This window comes from Mus musculus, chromosome 3 (genome assembly GCF_000001635.26).
Source record: "Mus musculus strain C57BL/6J chromosome 3, GRCm38.p6 C57BL/6J".
Taxonomy (NCBI): Eukaryota; Metazoa; Chordata; class Mammalia; order Rodentia; family Muridae; genus Mus; species Mus musculus.
This window is the reverse complement of record NC_000069.6, coordinates 137,255,843-137,276,278: the sequence shown is the minus strand read 5'-3', so window position 1 is coordinate 137,276,278 and position 20,436 is coordinate 137,255,843.

Below are 20,436 nucleotides of genomic sequence, written 5' to 3'. Positions count from 1 at the left end.
GATGTTAGTGAAATTCAATCTTTATTCTGCCTCACAAAGGCCAGAGCCACAGCGATTGCTAATTCAATTTCATCTCTAGACACAACTGTCAAGTTATTCTGCTTGTAGCGCAGATCTTACCTTTCTGTTGTCTCTTTTAAGAACTGTCTATGAGCCCAGTTATTCCTATTTAATCTGAACAAATTGCTCCTTTTTTTTTCCTCCAAAGTTCCTCAGAATTTGCATCTAACTTACATAAGATAAGCAGGGGGTTGGTTAGAAATTCCAGTGAGATACAGTCTGCATATTCTCTTTCAGTCATGTCATCTCGGAAACCTTTCCTTGTTCTTATTTATGCCTTCTGAAATGTTAGTAGATCAAAACCTAATCAGTATGCCATACCAGGACACACTGGTTAAATGTCAGGTTTCATTTTTCTATATCACAGATTTTGCTTTCATTATGTTTTCGTGACCGGCTTCCCGATAAGCAGAGAAAGCAGCTTCTTAGGCACCAGGAAATCAAGGCTGAGCAGATTGCATTTGGGCATTGCTGTGATCCATATACTCGCTTTGCATGCGGGCTAGATGTCCCAGCATCAGGACACACTGTTTTCTTCCAGTACCATCAATCTGGGACTACTTTAACGACTTCTGCCTCCAATGTGTGCTAGTGGCTTCCTGTTTATACCCAGGCTTTCCTGTTACAGGCATGGGATTCGGTGGAATTCACCCAGTGTCTACACAGGCAAGCACGCAGGTCACAGTCCAAGCAGGAGAGAGTCAGGGCTGTGGAATCTGCCTGGAACTGACAAGAACCTTCCCTTAAACTAAAGCTGACCCAATTTTATGTGGAAGAATTGTTTTCTTTTCGTTATTAGGCTGCTCAATGGATTTTCCACTTCATTTTTTAAATTACCGTAGACATCTTCATGGATATGATAGTCTTATGGCCTTGTTTTGCTTTGATGTATGAATTTAAACTTCTTTAATTGCTTTTTTTATTGTTGTTATTGTTGTAGTGGCATGGTATTTTGTTAGCAATTTTCCAAAATAAAAAATTAAAAACAAAAAAGACATGTTGGTAGAGATTATAGCACATCATTTAGGGATAATACTTTGGTCTCTGGAAAACTGTAGTTCTCAGCTTTCATAGGAGAAGCTTCTGTTTGGTGGACAGCAGTTTACACAGAAACTCTCAACTTGTCAAAGTACTTAGATTAACTGTCTATAGGATGTTCACTTGTACTGAGACATCTACATCACATAACCTCCTTCTAATGTTTCAGCGGGGCATTATGGAAGACAGGAAAGAACAATTATAAGAGCTAGAATTTGAGGAGCAATGGGGCTAAACAGCATCTTCTGGATGTAACAGGATCAATGAAACCACAAACTCATAACAGCTATGCTTACCTTGACAAGCCATGCACAATATCAAGCTAGTTAACATTCCAGCATGGAGCAGAGATGGACTCATGAGCTTCAACCCTAGCAGAAGTCTTGGCCTTTGATGGCTTCAGGGGGAAGAAGAGTTGGTTTTCTTTAGGGGTGTAGTTACTGATGTATCTACCATGTTCCAGTAAATACCAGCACCCATAAGTATATGTACTCATAAATTGAATTCAGTAATGTAATTTTTAAAAAGAGGGGATGACATTAAGAGAGTTAGGGAGTGGGAGGTGAACTAGATCTTGGAGAAGTTAAAAGTGGGAGAGAGTAGGTGAATATGATCAAAATACATAGTACACATGTATGAATTTACCAAATATTAATAAAATATCATACTAAAGTAAATAATATAAAGGATGAATAGTGATAACATAGTTTCACAGAATTTGGATGCGCAAAGATGTATCTAGCCTGTGGTCTGAGGACCACGTGAGTTTTAGCAAAAATGTAAATTCAGCCCAACACAATTGTATACCATAGATCATCATGTTGCAATGCCAGGTAGTTGGGCATTCCTGTAAGAAGCAATTAACACATTTGAAAAAGGTGCTTTGGTCTGAGTGTTTGTATTTCCTGATTTGTAGACTAATATTAGTCTTAGTTCAGTAGTGCTTAGTCTTGGCAACTAAAGAGGTGAATAGACTGTCAAGGTGGAGCCTCATAAATGACAGTCACTAAACATAGCATATCTGAGCATGTCTATTTGCCCTTTTGCCATCCTGTGAGGATGCATAGAAAGTCCATGAGGGAGCCATGCTTGTCAGATATCACATCTGCTAGGTTCCTGACTTTGTGCTTCCAAACCTTCAGATATGTGAAGTGCATTTCCTCTCTTGATTCTTGTGCTGGGAAGCCTGAGTGGGTTAAAGAGGATGACAAGTCTGAGATTATTTATTTCTTTTACTTCTCGATCAATAAATCACAAGAGAACCTAAGACAGGAATAGGTAGGATACTTATTTTCTTAAAACATTGCTTTTTGAAGATAGAGTGGTGCAACTCTCCTATGAGCAAACAAACAAACAAATAAATAGGCCTGACGTAGTTGAAGTGTGGAAAGAACAAATGTTTAAGTATGCATATTCCATTTCAAGATGTTTATCTAATGGATATTGTATTTCAAAATATTTGTCTAAGTTGGGGAAGCTCTAAAGTTCCAGGATGAAATTGCTTTTTTTCTTTCCTCACCATTTACTTCTCTTTCATAAAAAACAATATTAAATTTAATAAGAAGAATATCATTTATTTTACATTCATTAAGGAAGTATTAAACAATTTAAATAATAGATGTGACAACATGATTCACAGATATCTATTCCAGAAGAAAATATTTATAAAGCCATTTACTTCATCAATTTTAGAGGACAAGGGCTTTGGGGATATTTAGAACTGGAGTTAGGCATTAGGAGCAATGAGTATGAAAAAATGGGGGAGGGGCAAAAGTGAGAGTGGATTCATCACATGAGAATCATTCAGATTTTTAAAAGCTGTGATGCTGGACCTAGTCATGGCTCAATTGTCTCAGCTGTCTGTGGGACTCATGTAGGAAATGCTCAGAATGCAGAGGTTGGACTCAAAACCAGGAGCTTATAACTAGAATCCTATCAAAAAACAAAAACAAATGACATACCCACAAAATCCAATCCTAAGTGGTTTTAAAAACCAATTCCTCTAAGGATTTGTCTTCGTAACTGTGACTTTATATGGAGCTCATCAGACACTGGGAGAAAGCATGTGACTGAAGTACTATTTTGAAAACATTTCTTTTTCTTTTTTTTCTTTTCTTTTTTTTTGGCATCAAAACAATTTAAAATTAAGTCTTTATGCGTTTAGCTCCTGACCTTACTAGGAGATATTTTCTCACAGCAAACTCCCTGATCCTTTGGCTCTATAATCTTTCTTCTTCCCTTTCTGCAATGTCCCCTATGGCAGACATCAGCCATGAGAACACACAAAATAAAAATATACAGACTAAGCATAGTTGAGAATGTATATGTATATCCATACTTATATATGTATGCAACAACAATTAATGAGAAAAGACATCATGAACTTGACAGAAAGCCTTCCTCCTATAAGCTAATTTTGTTACAGTGGTGAGAGAAATATCTAATAAAGTAGATTAGTAAAAGTCTAGTTATAATATTTAGAAAAATGAATAGCTATCCTAAAAAATTAAAGACACACAACTATACATATGGTTTACATACACATCCAAATGCATATGTCATAACAAATCTCGCTTAGTGACTTAGTGGCAATTCCAAACAAAGTCAAGAACTATCTTTTTTTTAAATTTTTTTACACTTACTAAGTAAGAAAAAACCTTGGAAATTATATCATCTCTGAGTCCTCTGCTTCCTAATTGATCGAATAGTTACAGTTATACCTACCTACATTGGCTTATTAAGAGAACTAAATGAGATTGCAGAGAAAGCATTTTGTACAATAAGTGTGTTTATGTAATGACTATTTTCCTTCAGATAATCAACACTACCATAGTATTAGAAGAGCCAGCACATAAAAAAAAAACAACAAAAAAACAAAAACAAATCAAAATCAAAAACAAAAACAAAACAAAAACACCCCACAAACCTAATACTTATTTAGACAGAAAAAAAAAACATTTCAGAAGAAATATAATTTTAGTTACCAATATGATTTTTTAGATTTAATTTATTACTCAAAACAGGGAAAGGAATAAGCTAGAATGGGTCTCAACACACCATCAGCATAAATAAGACTCTTCATTTCAGCAGTTTTAGCCAATGATCAAGATCAGTTTTCTCACAAGACACAGTGTCATAGGGTTTTTATTGCTGTGACAAAACACCATGACCAAAACAACTCGTGGAGGGAAGGGCTTATTTCAGTTCGTCACACTGGTCACCGTCTATCACGGGGATAAATTAGGTTAAGAATTCAAGGCAGAAGCTGATGCGGAGGCCATGGAGGAGTGCTGATGGTGGCTTGCTTTCTAAGGCTTGTCCAATCTGCTTCTTCATAGCACCCAGGACCACTAGTCCAGGGGCACACTGCTCATATTCAGTAGGGCCTTCCCCTATTAATTATTAGTCAAAACCATGCTCCCACAGGCATGCCCACAGGCCAAGTTGATGAGGGTGTTTTCCCAAATGAGGCTCCCAACTTCCCAAATGATTCTAGCTTGTATCAAAGTAACGTGAAGCCATGCTGACCCAACAGGCTAGTCTAAAGTGCCCTGTCTCCTGTCAGAACACAGACAATGCTCTTATTTAGTCATGAATTTTATATATCTTCTCATAAGGCTAAGTTCTTCTTCCTCCAAAAGCTTTTCATACCTTGTGAGATGAGCTTTTAATAGCATTAAAATTAAACCAGGCTTTAAGTCAAATCTTGCCAGCAACTACTTGCTAGTCAGTCATGATTTGCTGTTCACTTAGATGTAATTAGAGTACAACCTTGATGTTTGGTCTCTTCATCAATGCCAAAGTGGGATGGACCCGAGAGAATTTCGATGCAATGTGAATTCCCTCCTCTCAGCCTTGTGCTTCTCCCTTTTCCACAGACGTAGGCAGCATGTCTTCTGAAGCACCCATTCCAGGACACATTGCTTTTTCTGTGTCTCTTTTGAATTTATACTCCCTGCTTCTGCCTCTCATAACAAAGAAAAATAAAATAATAATAATAATGTAAACTTGACAGTTCACATGAGGATGGATTCAAGCATCTCATTTGTCATATTTCCTCATTATTCCCAATGCCCTTGCTTCGCATTGTTGCCTCACCACGAACATCACTACTTTCCACTAAGAGCCATTTTCATGCCATTAGTTGGTGATGCCATTCTCTGAGTCAGTGTCCTTATTGCTACTCAACTCTCTGCTACCACTGAGTGCATTACAATTTATCTTAAAATTTTGCTTCTCAGCCTTAATATTCCATCATCTTGGGTATTTGGTACTCATTATGACACATTCTACACTATTATAGGATGTTTTAACTCATTTGGATTTCTTGGATTTTATACAAGAACACAAAATCGTGTGTATAGATGTGACATGAAAGTAGAAGTAAAACTGTCTATGGAAATAAAGGGACTAATGGAAAGGATGGGAGGGAGGGAGTGGGGATGGGGAGACTATGCTCAATGTATAATATATGTGTGCATGGAAATGTCTTTATGCAGCAAAGTACTATGTCCAATGAGTACATACAATGGCACAGACACACATGCTCACACACATAGACACACACACAGACACACACACAGACACACACAGACACACACACACACACACACACACACACACTCACATACACTCCTTTCATCCTTTTAGATTAATGTTCACAGCCTGGTTATAATATCAATCATTCTTTTATATGACAGAGATTCTTCCATTTGAGGATAGCTCTATGTATCTTAGTTTCCTTTCCAAACACATAAACACTCCTAATGCTTCCATCTTTCAGCTCACCCAGAACACATTATCTTAGCAGGTCAACCTCCTACTGGTAAATACCACACATAGCTGCTCCAACTTCAATCATAGGATGCCTGCAGTACTAGGTAGGCAAAGTCATGTTGGAACAGAAGGAGTATGGCTCTTTGGAAACAAAGGTTGTCCTGAAATGAAAAGGCAACTACGAATACTGTGCACTACAAAGCCATTTCTCTCCTAAAATTCCTTAACTTTCCCTTTTTGTGGTCTTAAGGAAAGGTGAGACTGTCTTAACACAAAATTCAAAACTTTGTGCTACCCAGTTGCCGCTCCGCTTTCCTGATGTGTCTCTTTCCTTTCCCGTATCCTTTATTCTTCTCAGAGATGGCAGTTGTTTGGGATCTAAGAACACAGCGCCAGTGAGTTTTAAAAAATTTATATTTATTTACTTTACATCCTGCTCACTGCCTCCTCCTGGTCACCTCCTCCCACAATCCTTGCTCCCTCCCCTTCTCATCTGAGTGGGTGGGCCCCTGGGTATCCCTCCCACCTCAGCACCAGTACTTTTCTTGCCTCTTAACCTTTACCCCGTGCATCCCTCAGTGTCTAATGACCACTTCTCTTCTTTGCCACCCAAGACCCTCCTATCCTTCTGATTGTAACTTAAGGAGGTCATTTTTGAAAGTCTTTGTAAATATCTCTTTTCCTTTCCCTTCTGGCAAGACTAACGTTCCCCTGGAAACATGCCCCTTTGTATATCTTATTAGCACAGTCCCTATAACATAACATTTGAATTTTATATTTCTTGTACTAGTCTTGCTTGGTGCTTGATTGTAAACTCTTAGGTAAAGAGTATATAATCCTATATCGGTAGGCAGTAATAGTGTTTGCATAAAGCATACGCTTGACAAATATTTTTTAAAGGAAGAAGATCCAAAAAAAAAAGGAAAGAAGACAGCACGATTCCTTGTGGTTATTCTCACAACGACAAGAGAAACTTGTAATCAACAAGATATGAATTGTTAATGAAGAGTTGAAATGTTTCTGCCTCTGGACATTATAAGTAATGTGTCCAGAGGCAGTTTGTAAATGTGGTTCTCTTTAAAGTGCTAACAAGGAACATAAACAAAATCAACTGCTGTATTTACTAGCCATAATCTCTCTGGATGTTTATAGGAGCTGCACAAGTTCAGGGGCTGAGTGGTATTCCTCAGAGAGGTATAGTCTTTAAGTCAAACCTCATACTGTTGGGAAATTTCCTCACCTTTGAAATTCAGTGATGCCTGTTAAGTGCCAAAATGCAGTGAAGAAATGGTTGATTTTTTTTTTTTGACTTATCATCTGAATACAATTATTTTGAGAATGTATTTGCTAGTATGCGATCACTAAGAACTGGACCAGAAATAAGGAGTTCTTTCAAATACTGTACTAAACATCTGTTATGCCTGAAAGTTCACCAAAAATTAAAGCAGTGACATATATAATGTGTTAAATCAATCATTAAATGCTAAGATCAAGAGCTGTACACAGGCTGAGAAGATGGCTCAGTAGGCAAAAGTGCTTACACATTGGTGCTTGATGACCAGAATGGATGTGCCTACATGCCACACAGAAGCCTGGTGCAGTGGCTGAAGGATCTACACCCTCCATGCCCCAAAGGTAGATGGGAAACAGACTTGTGAATCCATGAAGCTTATAGATCGGCTAGTCTGGGCTGGCTTATGCAACTGTGAAGAGACTATCTCTAACAGTGTGGAAAACCCAGGAAGCACACCTGAAGGTTTTCCTCTGTGACACACTTCCATGTAAGAGCCCACTCACATATACAGTCATACACTACTCATATTCACATAGACCTGTAACAGCAGTTATCAAACCTGCCTCCAAGCTGAACAACTCACCTCACTTTGTGCACATAGAGATGAATGTGCACACCCCTCTCCGTTTGTAACTCACTCACCTCCTCTTGAGCACCTAGCAACACTTCCTTTTCACACAGTTTTGTTTGATAACATTTGAAACCCTGTAATCTCATTTTTATATTTGTATACTTGAAACATTCATAACTGTCTAGACTGTAGCTTGCCTGGCCATAGGTCCTTGAGAACCATCAGAACCCAAGCTCCCTTACTTACTCTTGTCATAGGCCACTAGCATTAAACTTGTATCAGTGTCATCTACAGGGATCCCGATTCCAGCTTCTGAACATATTAATTGGAGTGGACTTCTCAGTTGCTGTTTTGATCATCTCCATCTTCTTCACTAGCTCACAGCCCATCTGCTATGGCCCTTTCTGTCTGACCTACAATTTTCTAATTTTTGCCATTTATATCATCCCCAAATGGCATGGCCTCTTGCAATGCCTGCCAAGGAAAGGACTTAAGAAGCATTATGAAAACTCCTTAATTATCCAGTGGGATTTTTTCTTGGCATGTCAAGGCTACAGCATTGGATGCCAAGGCACAATAACCCATTTGTTCTCCAGTGCTGACTCACCTGTTATGAGACTACATCATGAGTAGCTGCCATGTTGGGAGTTCCAATTTTGTGAAACCACAATCCTCGTCTGCCTGATTTATAGCAGAAGTGACAGTGCCTTGGCAAAGGGAAATGAAACAGTCTAAGTAAAAGCAAATGAAGCAATGGTAGGTGTGAAGCAAGGGTTAAAGAAAATAATTTCAAGTCAGAATTGGACTGACCATCTTGCTAATGGCCACCTTGAGCACCTCGACCTCCACAGTAGAGTTGCAGCCATGCTTCATCGCCTTCTCTAATGCTCTCCGAGGACTGTGGGGTCTAGCTGCGCTTATGTGTTGGCATATAAACAAACAAAGAATGAAAGCAGAGTAACTAATGAGATCCCTGGCTATCATCTATCGCAATTCTTTGACTAGACAACACCCAAAGGACATTATTAATGACAGACTCCACTGAAACCAACTTTCTAAAGTTTCTAGCATTTCTTAAGAGTGCTCCCCCAGTGAAGACCAAGACTTTAACATATGAACTTCGAGGGGGAGCACTGTACATTTAGATTATAACACCAAGTCTTTCAGAACCTGGGGGTAGGGCTTTTCATGTTTAAACTATAAAACCTAGAAAGGGTATTTGCTGTACAGAAGACATATAAATATGCTCTTACGTTCCCTTTTTCATGAATAATAATGGCATATGCCATAATAGAATGATAAAGAAAAGCAAGTGAGTAATGCTTTCTACTGGAAGCTATCATCTGTGTAGGGGTGAAGATGATTCCTAAGTGTTTTATAACAAGTGTCATTTTAATAATACTGCCAGCAGTTTCTCGTCAAGCAATTAGAAATACAATAAGCAAACCTAGTGTCCTCACTGTTTCCCTAGTGGTACTCAGCTTTGCCATCACTGGGACAAATTTCTGAATAAGTTGACGAAAGGAGCTGTATCTTTGGGCTCATGGTTTACAGGCTTGAGTCCAAAGTCAGTTAGATCCCTGAGTTTGGGCAAGAAGCAAACGAGAACATCATGGTTGCAGGAGAATGTGGCAGAGATTGGTGGCCAAGATGCCAATGGAGAGAAGGTGGAGGCCAGAGAGAGACAGAGCATCTAAGGGGACACCACTAATGAGCTATTTATTTTAGCTAAGTCCTTTCTTCTAAAGTTTCTAGTACTTCTTAAGTAGTGCCATAGCTGGAGATGAAGCTTTCAACCCAAATACTGGCATTAGGACCCTGAATCTTCCTAGATCATCAAACCTGCATTGAATGTTTTATAATATAGCACACACACACACACACACACACACACACACAATTTTCACATACATGTAAATATATTTCTATTAAAAGTGTCTAACTTAAAATTGTATTTATTTTTAAAGAATTAAGGTAAAAACACTTCTTTAGTTGAAAGATGTAAAGATTTAGGAAGAATTCTTTCATTGACATTCTTAACCTGTGCAAACCATTATAGAATGTTATTTGCCTAAAACTACAGGGGGTTTATAGTATCATACAGAGGAGCACATAGGCAATATTCACCTTGTATTGCTTGATGCATGTGGAATAACTTATTTAGAAAATAGCCTCCAAACAGTGCTTTAATGAGTTAACAATTAGTCTGCAACAGTACCCTGCCAGTGTCCATTTGCATGTGTATTTTCCTCTTCTCACTTCTACTGTGTTAGAAAGCTACAGATCAATCTAATGGCATAGTTGAAGGACTCCTCTGAAAGGGAACATTTTTGGTTTGGTTCATCCCTTTGAAGGTTCTAGTCAATGGTCAGGTGACTCTGTTACCTGTGGGCCCATGCTGAGCATTACATCATAGAGGGAGTGCATAGGAGATCCAAAGGGCTCATTTCATTACTAGAGAGCAGAAGAAGGGGAGAGGTTCAGAGGACCATAATCTCCTTTCAGGACAAAGGCCCAGTAACCTAAAGGCCTCCAATGAGTGCCTCAACTTAATGGAGTTTCAGGGATGCAGCGTTAAAGTGACACCATTGATAGTCATGAATTTGAAGGTGGAAAGATGCCATCATTTGAGTGGGATTAAGTGGCCATGAGAAATGAAGACTATAAGAAAACAGATTCTATACTAGAGCCTTCAGGAAGAACAGAATTCTCTCTCTCTTTTTTTAATCTCCATTTTTTGGTACAATGAGATCTATTTTAAGCCTCTGAGCTCTAGAACTATGTGGTGATTTTGTTGCTTAAAACCACAGTGTGTGCTAATTTGTCATAGCAGCAATTAGACTACCATACCTTACTGTTTCACAAAGCAGACCTTAAAATATCAACTTGGCTGATTTCAAGAATAAATTTATCATAGCTGCTTCATTTTCCCCAAATAAAAGCATGAGTCAATTTGTAGTTAGTATAACAGTTCTTAGAACCCCACCAAGAAAAGTTGACTATTGGCCAAATAACCCTTAAAGATTATTTGATTTCTATGTCTTTGATTTTGTTCTGTTTGATGAGAAATTCACTTTCTCAGCAGGCTGATAAACAGACTAGCTAAGATAATGTATGCTATGTGTGGATCCAAGCTCTGGCCTGCCATTGGAGTGTTATGCACTGCTATTGGGGAGGCAAAAAGCAGGGAGCATGCTCAACTGCATTCACTCTGCACCAGCAGTGTTGGGTGCTATGCTTTATGGAACCCTGGGGCACTGCTCAGGAGTTGGGAAAACACAGCCCAAGTAGGCTTTAGCTGGAGTTTCCATACTCCAGGGAATCCAGTCACTGCTGGAAAACTGCATAGAAGAGTCAAGAATGAACTGTGAAGGTCCATGGCCAGCTAGCAACCAGGCCAGGACTGAGGACTCCCAAACTCCTGGACATCCAGGTGCTCTTGAGTCCTGCCATTGAAACGATGCATTGGGAGCAGAGTTGGGGGCCTGAGGGATGAGGACTGCATCTAGCATGGGGGCCAGGGGAAATGGGAGCTCCAGCTTAGCTCATTGGCAACTGTCCTTAGCTTGGCAGTGGTTGTCTACTAGCACAGAGAGGCCTTTTGCAGGAGACTTAGGTGGCTGATCGATAGGCAAAGGCTTTCTCCATGTTCCCCATGGTGGTTCCTGATGAAGGAGACAGTTCTTGGTTCTTAACTATTCATTTGTTGTTCATCGTGGAAAATGTGTGCATACCACCTCCTCAAGGTGGACCTGAGGTATTTACCTTTTGGAGGAAGGAATGTCTGGGAAGGGAAGCTTATTTGCTACACTCTCAGGGCCTCTAAGTACCTCATTAGCATGGAGAACTCTATTCTGGGTTACATAACCAACACGGGGAGTGTGGACCCATGTTCCAAGATAGGAATCTAGTAGGGAGCAGGGATGTGTCTACTATCCCAGCTGGGTACCTGGGTACAGGTTATCAGTACTGCTCTATCTTGCCAGGTTGCCTGGCATGGTCCATTGTCCAACAGTTGTATGTTTACCTTGCTCAGGGCATAGCAAAACAAGAAATATGAATTATAGATTCTTTCCATTGCTCAATTCTCCAGAGATGAGGTTTCCTCCAAAGTTAATGCAGTGGCATTTGGCCATATGAATATAAAATTAATTTAAAGCCTTACCACAATACTGTTCTCACCATGCATTTCTAAGGAAATGCAAATTAATTTTGTAAGAATGGGTAGTCACACATATTCAGCAACTTCTTCGCTTTGAGAAAAATTTATCCGAGGAATGCCAACATAGTCGGACTTGAGTCTGAAACACGCCCCAGGGATTCACAGTTCTAGTGTCCAGGCCTCAGTGTGTCTGCTGTTTGAAAGGCTAGGGTGCTTTTCAGAGTTGGGTTTTGAGGTTGTTGAGGAAGTAGGCCCATTGCAAAAGACTTTTGAAGCTGATAGCAGCAAACTTAAAGAAGTATTCTTCCTCATTCCTTCAGAGAGAGGTAGGGTAGGGTAGAAATGCTTGGGATGTCAGACTAAGAGTGAGACTCTGATTTCTCAACTCTAGAACTCTGAATGAATTCATTTCTATTGCTTTAAGCCATCCAAGTTTGTCACTTTGTTGTAACAGTCCTAAAAAAACAAATGTACCACTGGAGCACACAAATAACAGAACCTAGAAAAAAAAATTAAGACTCATGAATCGTCTGAAGTTTTGCCCTACTTTCAGGGTAACAACACTGTCCACAGTGGTTTCATAGGTGTGCCAAAGCACTTATGTCTATTGAGGCAGACACCGAATACAGTAGCTGGCTTGAGCTTCATATCTCCCTTCTTTCCTCTACCTTGAGCACTTCTGTACTTGTTTCCCCACCACAAGACCCATGACTACATTAGTTTCTCAACCCTTAGCTTGATGTCTTAGCTCCAATAAGGACTAGTTCCTTCATTCTCAACTCCAGGTCCACATGGGTTCCTCCATCCCCAGTTCCATTTCTTTAGTAGGTTGTTTAGGATTAACTCCATATTGACACTGCATGAGACCCACAGTCAGATCCCCATGCTAGTACAGCAATGGCGTTCTACATTGAGCCCTCTTCACAGCCCTGAATGGACCATTTCTGCCAATTAACCAGGGTACTTACATGGCTGTGGTGTTTAGATGATTTTGTCTCTGTAAAAGAAGCTTGGAAATATTTCCTTTTCTTCAACTTTATAGAAAGGTTTGAGAAGAGTAGATGGTAATTCTGGTCTTGGGCATTTCTAAGGGGGTGGTTTGATTATTCAATCTTGTTACTCATTTCTTTAGATATTACATTTCTTCATTATTCGATTTTTGTAAGTTTTATATTTCTAGGATCTCAGGATGTCATTAATATGGACACGAAGTGTCTGCAAAAGAGTTTGCTCGACCCAAGAATGGGTAAGACAAAAGATGTTATAAAGAGCAAAAATGAAAGTACAAAGAGGAAGAGACAGGAAAATGTTTAACTAAGATTTTATTTGTTGAAACAGTTAAGCTCTCGCTTCAAATTGCACATGTACTGGTGCATCGAAATCGTTACCATAGTGAACCCTCAGCCTTATCCTCAAGACCCCAGAAGTCGGCCAAGCTGTGAAATCCACAGCTCACTTTCATGTCTGTCCCTTCTATGGAGAGATGTGATGCCTGGGCATGATGGAGTGGATTCCTGAGCATTCTCCAACTTCCTGTCTTTGCTTAGGTGTAAGGTAAATTTCCTAAACTTTGAATATGATATAGGCACATACTTGGGTTTTGGTTTTATTTTTGAGTTTTTCTTTGTTTTCATTTTATTTTACCTCTAGCTTGTTTAGACACTGTTAACAGGATAATTAGACGCTAATTATCAATTCACTGTCACCCATGTAAAATATATTTTATCTATAGGTAACAACAACAATACCCAAAATATTTGATGGTATTTAAATAATTACCTAATTGTGGTTGAGCTATTCTCCACACAAATACGTTCCTATTTTGGGGGAACTGTTTATGAAAGAAGGCTTCCTTTCTTTGCCACAGGATGAAGATAAAGCCAGGAAAACAGCCATTTTTATGGCTCAAAAGCTCAGTAATGATTTTTGACTTATTTTTTAAAAATGACATATTGAGATCCCTATATATTTTTCTACTTGCCTTTGTTACTAGTGACAGCTGAAAAAAATCCAAAGTTAAATATTTGTAATAAATCTTTCCTCGTGTTATTATCTAGAAACCATGACTGACAGCCTTTATCCTGGGTTCATATTTACACTCATGAGTTCAGACACACAAAAGAGTAACAGAGGATGAATTACAGCTATATTAATATTGACTATTTGACTGCAATATTCTTAGCTTTGATTTCTTTTCTCTATTGTTTTATAATTCTTTTAAAATTTTCTTCATAGAGTTTGAATTGCATTCATAAGCAATTTTAAGTATTGAATCACTGTATGCAGTACGTTATCATGAACACAATTACATAAGAAAAATAAAAGTTTGCAGAAAAGCTTCAGAAAAAGTTAGTACTGTCCCCTGAATTCTATATTGTAGATATGATATTGCACATTCATTTTAGTTTTCGTTTTTAGTTTTCCAGGTTTCCCTTAAAATCTTATTTTATTTCCTAATGGAGAACAGTAACTCAAATGAACACAGAATTTTGTGCACTGTAACAATACTGGACAATTGCACTTTTAACATAAGAGGGCTTGGGAAGGAATTATCTGGGAAAACCTTTTCAAGCTATGACATTATTCTGGCTACATATTGATTGTAAATGTACTCTGTGACTACTGTGTTGAAAACAGAGTTCAGATACAGCAGCCAGAAGAAAGACAGCTGAACAATACATAACAAGTTCTTAGATCTAAATGAGAAGGCAGTTAGAGGTTTCAGATAGTCTCAGCACAAGATGGGCAGATAGCATGCAAGTGATACAGAAGTTGAAGCCTGGAGAGAGGGGTGGGTACCAAGACTTGATCTGGAAAATGTGACTTTCTCAATTTATTTCTTGTCATTTTCAGATGAAATAGACTCTTGGTTAACCAGAATTCATTTAACACAAACTGTTTTCTATGCCTATCAAAACAAAATACCATAAACTTGGGGATACAGAGGTTGTTCAGTGGTTAAAAGCACCTGCCACTCTTGCAGAGTACCTGGGTTTGGTTCCAAGCACCCATGTGATAATTATAAACCACTCTAACCTCCAGTTCCGGGGGATCTGACACCATCTTCTGGCTTACATGAGCACTAAGCACATGGAGGATGTACACGCATAGATGTAGCCAGATACTCATAAACAAACAATTAAAAATTAATACAATCTTTTTAAAAATACCACAGATTTGGCAGTTTAAATAGCAGAATGGGTAGTCTCATAGTTGTGGAGTTTAGAAGACCTGATTCAAGATATATATAATTGCTCTCCTTTGAGGTTTGACTTGAAGTTACACGCTTTTTGTGTCTACAGATCCCTTTTGTGAGTTCATTATCTCAGATGTCTTTTCCGATGCCTAAATATACCTTTTGATAAAGAATTTTAGTCAGACTGAATTCAATCTCCTATAATGACCTCATCTTCATTTGATCATCTCATTGAAAGGCTTTCTTTAAATAGAGTCACACTCTAAGGCACTAAGGAAATAGTTCAGTGTATGAATTGGGGAACCTTAAATCAACCCAAAGTATTCCATCCTTATGATCCTCCAAATTTGTAGCCTCTCAATGAATAAGAATCATATCCACTCTATCCAAACAGTCCAGAAAACTTTGCTAAGTCTCATCAACTAAGCCCCCAATTTCATCAAAATGTCATCTAAATAAAGTATTGATGTTTTCTGGAAGTGTGATTTATCCTGAGGCAAAATTCCTTGTCATCTATTTACCAAGTACATTGACTACTTCCAAAAATAATGTGGTAGTGGATACAGAACAAATATTCATATTCTAAAAGGGAAAAATAGGAGAGAGACAGATGATGTCTCAGGGTTCAAGCAAACAAACAAACAAGCAAACAAACAACATCACAGGAAAATATCTTCAGACTTTAAGGCTCCAAAATAAATGTCTTTAGCTTCAGAATCTGTCCCTAGGTAGATGGCCATACCTTCTACCTGCCCTTCTCTGAAGTAACAACAACTTCCCTCATTGCTCAGAGTATTAGTTTCTCTCTACAACTAAGGAGACAACTGCTGTGGTCCTGGCCACTTCTGGGATCTTTCTTTTATATGAACAGTGATGTGGCCTGACAGAACTGCTGCCCATGCTCACATCTGGAAAGTCCATTTAGGCTTTCTCCATCTCCTCTCCTCCCCTCAGACCGGCCTGTAGTGTCCATGTTGATGCTGGGCCCCTTCTCATTTTTACTTTGCAGAGAATCAGATTCATGAGACACCCCTTAAATATGTTTCTCAGGTGATTGCTCAGCTGTATCTGTGATCTTCTAACATAGCATAAATTCTCAGTTTTTCTATGTAATAAATACAGCAAAATTTCAATTTCCAATTTTTCATATTCAAATATTTTTTGGTTTTGTTTTGGAATTTCTTCTTTAATGTATTCATTTTCTCTTGTATTTATGTAAAGAACAACCAGGATCCAGGGACTTTGTTCAGAAATCTATTAAACTTATAAATCCAAGAACACCTTGCAAGTTGCAGCTACCACAAAATAGCAGAACACAACTCAACACATTCATCACCATATGATAGCTACCTTTGTTTCTGGAGCTTAAGAGCTTCTTTCATGTTTCCATCTCAGGTTCATCAGAAGACCATCTGCACCCCAATGGTTTGCTAATGGCTCATCAAGGAAGTCTAGGCTATTCTATCTCACTCCCCTAAACTCCGCTCACTTCTATCCAATATCATCTTGCGAAGCTATCTTCACATTAGTTATAGCAGAATCATTGCTTCCAGCACTAACCTCCAAATATCAGTTTGTCATTAGCTGCTGCAATGAACGACCCCATCCTAGAAATCTTAACATCATGCACTTCTGGAGGTTGCCATCCAGTGTTTGGCAAGTGACTCTAGGTTACAGGCTCATATTTCCTCATGTGTTCTGACCTCCTTGCATATGCCTCTCCAGCAGCCTTCCCGTGTGCCTGTATTTCTTCTTGTTGTTAGAACGGTGGTTGCACTGGCTAATTTTGTGTCAACTTGACACAGCTGGAGTTACCACAGAGCAAGGAGCTTCAGTTGAGGAAATGCCTCCATGAGATCCAACTGTAAGGCATTTTCTCAATTAGTGATCAAGTGGGAAAGACTCCTTGTGGGTGGGACCATCTCTGGGCTGGTAGTCTTGGTTCTATAAGAGAGCAGGCTGAGCAAGCCAGGGGAAGCAAGTCAGTAAAGACCATCCCTCCATGGCCTCTGTATCAGCTCCTGCTTTCTGACCTGCTCAAGTTCCAGCCCTGACTTCCTTTGGTGATGAACAGCAATATGGAAGTGTAAGCCGAATAAACCCTTTCCTCCCCAACTTGCTTCTTGGTCATGATGTTTGTGCAAGAATAGAAACCCTGACTAAGACACTGGTTCACTTGGGATGGCTTTCACCTCAAGAGCTTCATTTAACCTAATCACCTACTTAAAAGATCCATCCTCAAGCAGAGCCCTATTCCGAGGTTCTAGGGATTTGAACTATACATATGAATTTGGGGTGAATATAATATAGCTCATAGTAGAGGTAAATCATATTTATTCATAAAGGGTCACAGAAGGGAACTGGGGCCATCCACAGTATTTTAAACATGTTTTAATAGATGTGATATATTCAGAAACAAAATACAAACAAAAAATGTTAAATAACTATTCAGATAATTCTCATGATTCACAATATCATGAAGAGGAAGTAGAAAGTAAATACAATCCCAATTTTCTTTGCTATGCTGGTGCACATGTATAAATAGGCACACACAAAACAAAGGGGAAATCAGAAAGTATCAGTCTCCAGTGAGACTAAAGAGTACTTTATATTCTTCCTTACATATCCCATACCTGTGGGGAGCAGGTGTGGCGGCAGTCCCAAAGGCACCAGGGACTGCAGCTAAGTCGTATGACTTGCACCTGACTTCCTCATATAAGCCACAAACATCTTGAGAGCTGCGCAGGTGTGCCAGGATACCGGTGAATCCATTTTGATGGAGATATGCCCCTGCTGCCCTGATTAGCTGAAGCTGTGTGCCTGGTGAGGTGGCGTGGCCTGCTGTGCGTGGATGGGAACTGAGAGTATAAAAGAGTGAGAGGACCAGGGTTCGGGGGAGATATAGACAAGGGAGATATAAACAAGAAGAAACAGGACTGAATAAACGTGTGCAGAAGGATCCTGTTGCAGCATCGTTCTTCCTGGCAAGCTGGGTGCGCGCAAGAAGTGGTGCTGAAACCCGGGACAAGAAACATCTTCAGGCATGAGCGAAGACCCCCTGCTACAGGGAGGATTCAGAACTGCATCACGGGGAAGGAGTGGTTAATAAAGGTTCCTGTAAAACAGACTGTTGAGAAGGATCCGGCGTGGATTCAGAACTCTTCAGCTGGGGAACGGTACTGGTAAATCTCCCAAATTGATCCCCAGGTTAAAGGGGGATATTTTTAAGAGAAAGAAGAAAGATGAAGACTGAATAAACTGCTGTTAGAAGGACTGGTGGTTGTGTCCTTCTTGCTGGTCGAGAGCGGACGCGACACATACCTGTTCAGATTCTCTCACTGAGGCACATCACTTCTATAATTAGAAAAATATATGGAATTAGTAAAAGGAGATTCAGAGATTTTTTGCTTCTCATTTACTAAAACCATTTGGTTATAATCATCAGAGATCAACGTATTATTTACAGATAAAAAGAATTTTTAGGAAGGTTCTTTCATTTCTTAGCAAACCACAGGGGCTCCTGAGACAATGCATTATAGAAAAGTCTAGAGTTAGGGCAATTATGGGAACCCTTGGTGATAGAAACTGAATAATATTTTTATTGACAAGTTACTTCTCTGACTATATTTTCCATCCTGGTAGGATAGTGAGATTGAGCTGTTTCAGTCTTATGCCCATTCCTGGTATTTGGATGGCATATTGTTTGATAACATCACTAAGAGACCAAGCCATTAAGAAGAAATAATCTGAAAAAGGAAATTTGAGTATGTTCCCAAGGAAATGGAGACATTAAACAGTGAGCTTCCATTGTAGCATTAAAGGTGGCCTTCAACAACAAGACTTCATTGTCTTGTGGAAGAGCAACAGTATATGTCTGTAACTGTGATTGTCATTATAACATTTTATGCATACTGAGTTCAACTTAAGATAAATCCAAGTGCCACCTGACATGACTCTTTTAGTTACTTCTCAGACATTTCAATAATTGAATTGAATCATACAATACATGGCTTCTCTGTATGACTTATGACTCTATAATAAAGATTTTAATTTTAAAGGGCTTATCATATTTTCTTTTCTCTTTATTTTCTCTTTTCAAAAATGTATTGCAAAAATTGTGTCTTATTTCCTTTTTAATCAAAGTCACATTTCTATTTTTGAGTAGATTAGAATGTCAAAGAGCCAGACTTAATAGCCCCTTTAGTCACCATTTGCTACAAATCATTACTGGCCACCCTCAAGGCCGTCTTTAAATTGCCTATAACTTTCTCCACCAAATATTGACTACTCTTTTCAACTTTGTGACTACTCTCTTAATAACCACTTTGAAAATCCATAACAGTGATTCTTTCTCAAGTTGTACCCGTCAAAGTTTTCTAATTCTCTTGTGTGGTGTTTTAGAAAAATTTCTTAGAAGTTATAAATAAATTAAACATACTTGCCCTCCTTTATTTAAAAAAAAATCCTTCAAATATTTATCAGATATGACTTAGGCCTTCAAAATGTTGAAAGCAGCCTTTTTCTTTCTGCATTGAAAGACCAAACTTCATTTTTAGCTGTTTTTCTAAGTATTGAAGCAATTGTGGTGATTTAAGATGCCCGTAGCAACACAATTTTAACAGGTTGTAAACCAGGATTTGGAAGAGAAGCTGAAACTTCCCAGGCCCATTTATCCTGCAAAGTGATTATGGACACTGAACGAGCATGTCCTTTTTCAAAATGCTCCATTTTAAAGGTCACAGAGGGGAAAACATATAAATAACTAAGCCCAGACACGCTACCATTACCATTCAGAAGTAATGCATCTGTTAGCCAGGAACACACAGTTAATACTTTGTGAGAGATTATAACAAGAACAAGAATGCAGTTCATTATAATCATAGTACTCCAAACACTACAATGTTTTCCTTATTTCAAAAGCTTATGTTATAGTCAGTTTACCCCTCCTCTCATTCTTTTACCTTTTCTTCTTCTCTCATTCATTGCATCTCAACTGCAGTTTTCCCTGCTCTTCACTCCCCCCATTTCCTACCTCCACGTCCTGTCTTCCCCAGATCCTTGCCTCCATACCCTCCTAGCCACCTCCAAAAGAGCAGACCTCCCAGAGATTTCCACCAAATGATCTAACACTTTGTTTGAAGTCTTAGAAGGACTGAAAATTTTCTTATTGAATCTGCTTACTTAAACCTTTAGAGAAATAATCATAATGAAAACAATAAGAAATTTCTTGATAAATATGTAGCTCTGTTCTGTTGAAAATTCACTTGTATATTAAAATTTATGGGATTTATTAAAGAAAACATTAGTCAAGTGTATTAGTGCTGTTGTCCTGAGACACA